Raw genomic sequence first — 11,549 nt, 5'->3', positions numbered from 1 at the left:
AAAGTGAGGATAACGGGAACGGGTAATCGGGTTATTGTTGATTGATGAAATTAATAAACTATTTATTGTGGGTTGAAAACCCTATGTGCTCACCAGGCTCCCAAGCCTGACCCACTCAGTTTTATGTATTACAGGTAGTGGCGCTTGAGCATATATATGATGTTTGGACGAGGGATTACGGATATAGGCCTGTAGATATGAAATAATGTAGTAAGGCTTGTATTGTACTGTTTATGCTTTTGATCTGTACGAACATGACATCCCGAGTCTTTTAATGAAATACATTTCTATGGAAATGCTTTTGATAAATCTTTATCATATTATTGTTTTGGGACAAATTCCGCAACACTTTTATTTAAAATGTTACTCTGATTTTTAAACAAAGCATAAACAAACCGGTCTTTTCTGGCCGTGATTTTGGGGATGTCACATATGCTACGGTTATTTGATCAACAATTTTCAGTGGATTTTGTTCCTATTCCCCTTTGAGGGAATAAGGTTATAGTTGGTATGGATTGGTTGAGCCCCAATGGGGCAGTGATCGACTGTGAGCAGCAGCTAGTGAGGGTTCGTACTCCTACTGAGGGAGAGCTAGTGATTCAGGGCGAGAGTCCACAACACAGACTGATCCTTTGTTCAGCAGCAAGAGCGAGGCGCCACCTTTAGTAGGGTTGCGCCGGATACGTCGCCTATATCAGAGATACCCGGGATAAGGGTAAGGCGGCATTAGATGATGTACCGGTAGTGCGAGAGTACCTGGACGTATTCCCAAAGGATTTACCAGGGATACCTCTGGAGAGACAGGTTGAGTTTAGGATTGACTTGGTCCCTGGTGCGGCTCTGATAGCCAAGGCACCATATCAGTTGGCTTCTCCCGAGATGCAAGAGTTGTCTACGTAGCTGCAAGAGCTGCTAGACAAGGGTTTTATTAGGCCGAGCAGTTTGCCATGGGGAGCCCCAATGCTATTTATGAAGAAGAAGGACGGGTCACATCACATCTGCATGGACTACCGGGATTTGAACAAGGTAACGGTGAAGAACCGTTACCTACTTCCGAGGATATATGATTTGTTCGACTAGCTTCCGGGAGCATCTTGGTTCTCCAAGATTGATCTACGGTCAGGGTATCACTAGATGCGATTCAGAGATGATGATGTGCAGAAGACAGCTTTTAGGACTCGCTATGGTCATTATGAGTTTGTGGTGATGCCGTTTGGGCTCACCAATGCTCTAGCTGCGTTCATGGACCTCATGAATCGAGTGTGTAGACTGATGCTGGATCGGTCTGTAATAGTTTTTATTGATGACATCTTGGTTTAATCCAAGACTCAAGAGCAGCACAAGGAGCACCTGAGGGAGGTGTTGGAGACACTGGGGAGGGAGATACTTTTCACAAAGTTCTCCAAGTGTGAGTTTTGGTTGCACGAGGTGCAGTTCCTTGGGCATCTCGTCAACCAGAAGGGTATTCTAGTTGATCCGGTAAAGATTGAGGACGTGATGCAGTGGGAGATTCTGAAGTCTCCATCAGAGATTCGAAGTTTCCTAGGTGTGGCAGGGTATTACAGGAGATTTATTCAGGACTTCTCCAAGATTACAGTTCCATTGACCCGACTGACCAAGAAGTCGGTGGTTTTTCGCTGGGGCCAGAGTTGTAGGCAGCCTTTGAGACGCTCAGACAGCGGTTATGCGAGGCACCAATTCTCACTCTTCCATATGGTGTAAATGAATTCGTAGTCTAATGTGATGCTTTAATCACAAGCATGGGAGCAGTGTTGATGCAGCGGGGGTATGTGATAGCTTATGCCTCGAGACAGCTGAAGCCTCACGAGGCTAATTATCCGACACACAATTTAGAGCTAGGGTCAGTGGTGTTCGCCCAAAAGATTTACACGGATCACAAGAGTTTAAGGTACCTCATGGATCAACCGAATCTGAACTTGAGGCAACGTTGGTGGTTAGATGTGGTGAAGGACTATGATTGTGAGATCCTTTACCACCCGGGCAAGGCTAACATAGTGGCTGATGCCCTAAACCGCAAGGTGGTAGCGGTCCCAATCCAAGATATCTGTTTGAGGAAGAAAGTGATCAATCCACTATTGGAGCAGATCCGAGAGGCGCATGTTAAGGGCCTGAAGGAGGAGCGCCAGAAGTGTGAGAGGATTATGGGCCAAGTGGCGTCATTTGATTATGAAAGCTGACCCCATATGGGAGGGTCTGGGTTCCGTACTGGGAGGGGTATGAAAAGTATTAATGGATGAGGCCCACAAGTCCAGGTTCTCCATCCATCTGGGAGCGACGAATATGTACATAGATCTTCGACCCGATTACTGGTGGCCCTGCATAAAGCGGGAAGTAGCTTGGAATGTGGAGATATGTCTGACCTGCAGGAAGGTCAAGACAGAGCACCAGAGACCGCACGGCAAGATGCAACCATTAGACATTCCCATGTGGAAATGGGAGGATATCACCATGGATTTTATTACTAAGCTTCCCAGGACCACACGTGGGGTCGATTCGATATGGGTCATCATGGATTGGTTGACCAAGAGCGCCCACTTTATACCGATCCAGGAGAGCATCTCGGCCGAGAAGCTGGCTGGGTTTATGTGCGAGAGATAGTGGCATGTAATGGAGTGCCTGTCTCGGTGGTGTAAGACCGAGATGTCCGTTTCACTTCTAGATTTAGGAAGCGGTTTCACGAGAAGATGGGTACTTGTCTCCACATCGGCATGTGTTTTGGATTTCGATGGCAGTTGGGATACGTATCTTCCGTTAGCGGAATTTTCGTATAACAACACCTACCACGCTAGTATAGACCGACCTCCCTTCGAGATGCTCTACGAGAGGAAGTGTAGGACCCCAATCTATTGGGGTGAGGTCGGTCAGAGGGTCATGGGGAGTATGGAGTTGGTACTCAAGACCACATAGCAGATTCAGCAGGTCCGGAGCAGGCTCCAGACTACTCAGAGTCGGCATAAGAGTTACGTTGATAGGCGGCGTTCAGACTTGGAGTTTTAGGTGGGCGACATGGTCCTCCTTAAGGTGTCACCCTGGAAGGGTGTTATCAGGTTCCGAAAGCGGGGCAAGTTGGGGCCTAGGTTCATAGGTCTGTTTAGGATGTTAACCCGGGTAGTTCGGGTTGCTTACCGTTTAGATCTTCCCGTAAAGCTCAGCCAGATTCATAGCACTTTCCATGTATCTCAGTTATGGAAGTGCTTAATGGATGAGTCAGTAGTGGTGCCCCTTGAGGATATTCAGGTTGACGACAGCCTGAACTACATTGAGAGACCAGTGGCGATTCTAGATCGCAAGACGAAGGAGCTGAGGAACAAGAGAGTTGAGTTAGTTAAGGTGCAGTGGCAGCACCGTAAGGGTTTAGATTGGACATGGGAGCCCAAGGAGGAGATGAGGGAGCACTACCCAAAGTTGTTATCAGACACATCAGACCTCAAGGACGAAGTCTAAGATAAGTGGGGGAGAATTGTAACGCCCGATTCCTTGCTACGCATTTAATTAAGTATTTATTTATTTTGAAAGAGCGACTCGACGAGTTGGTAGCCCCGACTCTTCGAGTAGACAGCAGATTGTGTGCGGGGTTTTAATGACCTACTCGACGAGTCGGATCTCGGACTCAACGAGTAGGATAGGCTGGATGAAACCCTAATCTTTAGGGTTTGCACCCTATTTAAGCATCATATATGGCCTCCATTCTGGCCTCCATCACCTCCAAACCCTATTATCGAAACCCTAATCTGCCATAAGTGAGCTTGAGCTAGTTCTTGTCATTTTGAGTGTTATTTGTGCCTTGTGAAGTTTCTGGAAGAAGTAGAAGATAAGAGAATCAAAAGGGAAGGAGTAGATCTAGAAACTAAACTCCTTTTGCTACATTTTCTGTTAATCAAGTTTCCAACTTGATCGTTCTTCTCTTAGATCAATTTATGTCCATGTTATGAAAGTTTTGGGTCAAGAACCTTTGTCCTTGGGGTTTGGACGTCCCAAGTGACTCATATGTCAAACCTAGGATCTAGAAAGGGTTCCATGTCATAAAGGTGCAAACTTTATGACCATGGAAGCCCCATCCAAGCATATGAGCAAGTTTATGGTCGTTTTAGCCCTTAAAGACCATGCATGGAAGGAAAGTTCGGAGCTTTATGTGTCCAACACATGCCAAAACCCTAGATCTAGGTTTGTATGCGTGGATTTGAGATTTTATGGCCTTTTGGACAAGATTCATGTCTTATAAGAATTAGGGTTTTTTCTAAACCCTTTTAGAAAAGTGATGGATGGGTAAAGTTGGAAACTTTACCTTTAGAAGGGCCTTTCCAGTGGGAAAACGAGCTTAGCACCATGGATCTAGAAGATAGGGGCTTAATTTGTTAAGATGGCCAAACAGACAGAAGGAATCGTCGAGTCCATAAGGGAACTCGATGAGTCGTATCGAGTTGTCTCGATTTCAGTTAGTAGAACTCAATGAACCTGTAGAAGGACTCGACGAGTGGATGAGCCAAGTCACAACTAGGCAACCCGACAGAACTTGACGAGTCGGTGGAATGGCTTGGCGAGTTGAATCGTATTTTCAAGATTTATGAGTTATAGAACTCGGCGAGTTGGTCAACCCAGAATGTTGACTTTGACTAGGGGTAAAATGGTCATTTTAACCTATGAAGAGTTATCATTTTTTGATTAAGTGTTGTTATGGAATTTATAGTCGGAGAGTCACCGGAGCAGCAGACAGGGGTTCCTCACTCGAGTTCATCATTCAGTTTGAGAGGTGATTCTTCTCATATATGAACAGGTCTAAGGCACCAAGGCTGGCCCGTTTATGTGTGATTGTATGTGCCAGAGTTAGCTCGATGTAGGTTTTATGTTCTGAATTTCGGTCAGATGCCGGGCGGGGTCCGATGCAGTTAGTATGCTTGATGTCTTCGTGATTCTTGTATGTGTATGATTATGTGTTCCGGACTTTGGTCCTTTGTCGGGGCAAGCCTGAGGAATGTTAGTTTTCTTGTTATTCTTATGTTTATGTTTATGATTATGTTATGCTCATGATATGTTTACTGGACTTCGGTCTGATGTCGGGCGGGGCCCGATGCATGAGCTAGGCCCAAGTTATGCCGGACCTCGGTCCAATGTCGGGCAGGACCCAATGTCGAACTCGTCCGATGTCAGGTTAGGCCCGATGCAGTGGGCTAGGCCCAATATGTGATTACATGTATAGTATGTGGTAGCTTGGGGAGACTCACTAAGCTTTGTGCTTACAGTTTTAAGTTTTGGTTTCAGGTACTTCCACTAGCAAAGGGAAGGGCTCGGGATGATCGCATGGCACACACCACAACTTCAGCCTAAGATTGTTTGATACTTTGATATTTTTATCATATGGTTTTGTCACAGTATTTGATATATGTTTTGAGATACATGATACATGGTTTTCTTTATGATTATGGATGATTTATGGTTTTATAATAAGTTTCAAAACGAAATTTTTGGACCGTATTTTTTGGATGTTTCAGGTTGAATCCAATACTCAAATCTTATTTCTAGAGCACTCATGAATGGTGTCGCAAACTCTTGCAATGTTTAACACCTTAGACAATCTACAAGTCAACTCATGACAATCTTCTTTCATACTTACTTCCAATGTATGATCGACTGTGGATGGTTTGAATAATTTTATTATTCTGAAAGTCAAAACATGCAAAGTGAAACAATAGTAAATAATTGACACAAGACAGTAACTTTACTTATAAATAAGACTCCTTTTATTTAATCATCAAATGTCAATTACAATTTAGCTATTACAAGTTTCTATTTATCTAACCATTAAAACTAATATTGTCCATTAGCCCACTACCCATTGCATGCTGCAAGTGCTTAACCCTAGTCAGTCCCTTTGTATGGGGATATGTTGGGTTGTCCTTTGACGATATCCTCTTTACCATGAGGTTCCCTTCTTCTACTTGATGTCTTATGAAGTGGTACTTTCTGTCGATATGCCTGGATCTACCATGATATCTCGGTTCCTTGGTTAAGGCAACCGTCCCTTCATTATTGTAGAAAATCTCCATAGGCTCCTTTATGGATGGAATGACTCTAAGGACTCCGATGAAGTTTCTCAACCATATCGCCTCCTTCGATGCTTCGCTTGCTGCAATGTACTCTGATTCACACGTTGAATCAGCTACAGTCTCCCGCTTGGAACTTTTCCATGTTACTGCTCCTCCATTCAAGGTAAACACTCAGCCCGACTGAGAGTGGAAATTATCTCTGTCAGTTTGAAAGTTAGCGTCGCTATACCCTATCACTCTCAAGTCATCACTCCCACCAAGGGTAAGGACCCAGTCCTTAGTCCTCTGCATGTACTTAATAATGTTCTTAACTGCAGTCCAATGAGCTTTACAAGGATTCCCTTGATAACTACCGACCATACTCAAAGCAAAGGCCACATCAGGGCGAGTACAAGTCATAGACTACATGATCGAGCCAACTGTGGAAGCATACGGTATTCGACTCATTTCTGCTATCTCAGCCGATGTACTTGGGCTCTGAGTCTTACTCGGTTTGGTATTGATTTGGATAGGTAAGTCACCTTTCTTGGGCTCCTCCATGCTGAAACGCTTCAACACCTTTTCCATGTAAGTAGTTTGACTAAGTCTTATTAGTCTTTTACTCCTGTCTCTTAATATCCTTATCCCTAGGATGTAAGCATCTTCTCCAAGGTCTTTCATAGAGAAATACTCCCCAAGCCATAACTTAACCCCTTCTAAGGTTGGGATATCATTTTTTATGAGAAGTATGTCATCTACATACAATACCAGAAAGCTCACTATGCTCCCACTAGCTTTGACATATACACAAGATTCATCCTTGCTACTCGAAAATCCAAACTCTTTGACTTTCTCATCAAAACAAAGATTATATCTTCGAGATGATTAATTTAATCCATATATGGATTTTTCAAGCTTACACACTCTATTAGGGTACTTTGCATTGAGAAAACCCTTTGGCTGACTTATGTAAACATCTTCAGCCAAATTTCCATTAAGGAAAGCGGTTTTCACATCCATTTGGCATATTTCATAGTTATGAAATGCATCTATGGCTAGCATAACCCTTATAGATTTAATCTTCGCTACTGGTGAGAAGGTCTCATCCTATTCAACTGCATGAGTTTGAGTAAAGCCCTTCGCAACTAGTCGCGCCTTATATGTGTGTACTTTCCCATCCACATCGGTCTTCTTCTTGAAGATCTATTTGCACCCAACCGTCTTACGACCTGGTACATTGTCAACCAAGTTCCAAACTTGATTGTCATACATGGACTGAATCTCGCTGTCCATAGCCTCTTTGCATTATGCAGACTCGGGGCCTGCCATGGATTCTTTGTATTTGTTGGGTTCATCCAGATTTACCAGTGTGCTATCTCTAATAAATGTATCACCTTCAGCTGTTATATGAAAACCATATAACATAGTTGGAACACTAACTCTACTGAAACGCCTGAGAGGTACGGACTCGTCAATCGGTTCAACCGGAGTTTCTTCCTCGGGTTGAGTGCTAGTGTTTAAGGTTCCTTCACTGCTTGACTCCTGAAGCTCTTCAAGGTCAATTTTCCTCCTACTGTCCCCTTGGCATATGATTTCTCTCTCACGAAAGACTCCTCTCCTCACGACAAAAACAACATTGTCACTCGGTATGTAGAAGAGAGATCCAAAGGAATTTTGCAGGTAGCCGATGAAAATACATTGCTCACTCCGAGGTTCAAGCTTGTCATGAGTCTTGTGTCTCAAGAAAGCCTCATAACCCCACACTTTGATGTGGTCTAATGAGGGAACCTTCTCTGTCTACATCTCGTGAGGTATTTTGGAAACCTTTTTAGTAGGGACTAGATTAAGGATATGGGCGGTAGTCTCTAAGTCATACCCCCAGAATGAGATAGGTGACAAAGCTCAACTCATCATGGAACGAACCATGTCTAGCGAGGTTCTATTGCGCCTCTCAGCCACATCATTAAGATGTAGTGTCCAAGGTGGCATAAATTGTGAAACAATTCCACATTCCTTAAGATAGTCAAGGAACTCGATACTAAGATACTTTCCTCCTCGATCGGATTGCAACATCTTTATCTTCCTCCCCAATTGATTCTCCACTTCTTTCTTAAACTCCTTGAACTTTTCAAAATTTTCTGACTTATGCTTGATTAAGTAGACATAGCCATACGTACTATAATCATCAGTAAAAGTCACATAGAAGCGGTTAGCATCCCTTGTGATGGTTCTGAATGGTCTACACACATCAGTGTGTATGAGATCCAACAGACCTTCACCTCTTTCACAAGTACCAATGAAGGGTGACTTGGTCATCTTTCCAAGTAAACAAGATTCACAAGTGTCATCCGACTTCAAGTCGAATGACTCCAAGACTCCATCCTTTTGGAGTTAGGCTATGCACTTCTTGTTGACATGTCCAAGATGACAATGCCACAAGCACACCTTATCCAAATCATTGGAAGAATCAATGTGTAACACATTATTTCCTAAGTTATCTACAACCATCATAGTTTTATATATACCATTGCAAGGTAATCCTTCCAAATAAAACACACCATTGTAATAAGCATTAATACCACCAATTTCATTATTAAAAGAAATGGTAAAACCTTGTTAATACAAACTGTGAAAGGAAATAATATTTCTCGCCATATCGGCCGAGTAACAACAATTATTCAAATCTAAATCGAAACCATTACTAAGCAATAAAGAATAAACTCCAATATTGGTTACAGGTGACACTTTCCTATTTACCATGATTAAGTTTATCTTCTCGTGGTCCACATCCCTACTTCTTTTTAGTCCCTGCAAAGGAGGGCTTGATCTTGCCATCCTTTATATCCTGCAAGTACTTGGGGGAGCTTCGTTTCCAGTGCCCTTTTCATGGCAGTGGAAGCACTTTGCATCCTTCGGATTGGGACAGGGATTAGCATAACCAACTTTGGTCCCAGCTGAAGAGGATCCATTAAAAGATTTCCCTTACAGCTCTTGTAGGGAGCCTTCCTCTTCTTTCCCTTCCCATGTCTGATTGCCAGAACAGGGGCAAAAGTAGTAGTAGGATTAGACACAACCGAATTGCCTTTCAGGTTGCTTTCTGCAGTCCTTACAAGGCCTTAAAGCTTGCTAAGAGTGACCTCCTCCTTGTTCATATGATAGGTCATATGAAACTGATCATAACAGGAAGGTAAAGAGTGTAGAATTATATCTATGTCCAACTCTTCATCAAAATTGACATTCAGTTTAAGCAAGTGGTCCACAAATCTCTACATCTTTTGCAAGTGGGTCGTGATGGGTTTACCATCCTTCATTTTGGTTGTGATCATGGAGACAATGATCTCATACCTCTCCTACTGAGCACTTTGATGGTATCTTTCCATCAAGTCTTGATACATTTCAAAAGGATAGTAGTCCTCATAGGACTTCTGCAGCTCAACAGTCATGGTAGAAATCATTAGACATGACACCTTTGTCGCATCCCTCTTATGAGTAGTGTGTTCAATGATTTGTTCGGGGGTAGCAGTGGTGACATAAATCTCCTTGAGCTATTTATCTAGGATATATTCTTTTTCCTCATAGAGAATAGCCATTCAGATGTTTCAAATCCAATAATTGAAGTTTGAGCCATCGAAAATGACCCTCCCACATAGGTTCATGAGGGAGAAAGAGCCTGAAGGGATTGGGTTGGAAGCATTGTTTGGGATAGACATCTAAAAAAGAAGAAGAACAAAGTTTACGTTAGATGATAATCCTTAATATTACACCCAAATGAAATATTAAGGCTAGGATCCAACACAATATTCTACAATTGCGAAAAGAGATGCCTTAATCCAATTGTAAAATATATGAAGGTAGGTAAATGACGATTTAGAAATTTCCATCATAAAAAGCGAAATAAATTATTACGTTTTAATTGGATTGAAATTCCTAGATCCTTTGAGATTCATTGAACTTTTCAATGGCATGTTTAAATCTCGATTGTGCCTTTCAAGTTTGTGACTGGGATGTCGAGGATCACAAACAAGGTGTGAATAACCATGCAAATTAGCTTGGTACACCCAATGTTACAAATCACCTAATCAATGTGCTGGTTAACCACACACGCTCCACCGATCTATGATTAACGTCAAGCTACCCTTTGCCACACATTGTCAGTCCCAAATTAGTATGTCGGTTAACCACACACACTCCACTAACAACTTAACAAGGTGCAAAGTGTAATTTCATTGATTATCACCATTTTCAGATGGTCCTAAAGTAACTAAGATTGCGAATTTAATAAAAGTTTAGTTACTTTATATTTATCATTATACTTTTAATGAGGGAGAATTATTGTCCTATCCTACCCGTCCGGCTAACGACCCTCCACCAGTCACGGAAGCAGTGGGTGAGAGTGGACACCCATTAAACCACCATTTTATAGGCAGTAACCTTATACCCCCCTTATAGATCGCCTTCGTAAATGAGGCCTACTAACGGTAAGACCGACTTGACATACATATATATATATATATATATATATATATATATATATATATATATATATATATATATATATATATATATTATTAAACTTATAATATTATAAAGTATAAGGGTTAAATTTTAACTTTTAAAACTCTAGGGTTTGAAATTAAAGTTTCATTAGTGTGACTTTACAAATTCTAAAACTTGAGGGTATGTTTTGAAACTTGTCAAAACTCTTCATATTCATAACTTATGAGTTTAATGCAATTTTAAACAAAAGACTTTTTATTTTCCATAACTTGAGGATAAATCATTATTTTAATTAACACAATAATCAAATAATTCGTCCATAATCTAGTTAAAGTCATAAGAACAAGATAATTTATATCAACAATCTTCAAGAAATTAGCCTAATCATATAAACTAATACAAATCTTGAAATTATGACAATTATCTTTTAATTGGATAAGCATGATCATTACCATATCAAAAACAGATTTCATGGTTCAAAAAACAATTTGGGGGTAATGATCCTAATCTAATCTTGGCCAAAAACTCGAAATTTTGCACACCGGAGCACAAACTCGGCGAGTACATGACATGGACTCGTTGAGTTGGTCTATTACTGGGTGGACTCATTGAGTCAACCAGTGGACTCTACGAGTTAATTAGTCAGAAGGCAGAAAATCGATTTTTTTCAACTTTGAAAACCAATAAGCATCAAGTATAACAGAAAACAATCCTAGGCTCTGATACTACTGTTGGGTTTTGAGCACTATAACACTCCTATGGTTCCAATGCAACCCTAAATGCTTTGGATCTATTTTTTTCTCTAATTGTATATGCATATCTTCAATTTTCCAAAGCATTGAGCTAACTAGCATACATTTGAAGAATTGAATGATACAACTAGTTAGATGACTTACCTTTTAGAAGGACTTGTAGTTCTTGACCTTTGAAAGCTTGAGCACCCAAAGTGTGATGCCTTTAATGGTTCACAAACACCAATATGCAAGAGGAGGATTGAGAGAATAGGTT

The sequence above is a fragment of the Lactuca serriola genome, chromosome 9 (assembly GCF_051521515.1).
Source record: "Lactuca serriola cultivar US96UC23 chromosome 9, Lser_US96UC23_V15, whole genome shotgun sequence".
Lineage (NCBI taxonomy): Eukaryota > Viridiplantae > Streptophyta > Magnoliopsida > Asterales > Asteraceae > Lactuca > Lactuca serriola.
This window is presented reverse-complemented; position numbering follows the sequence as displayed.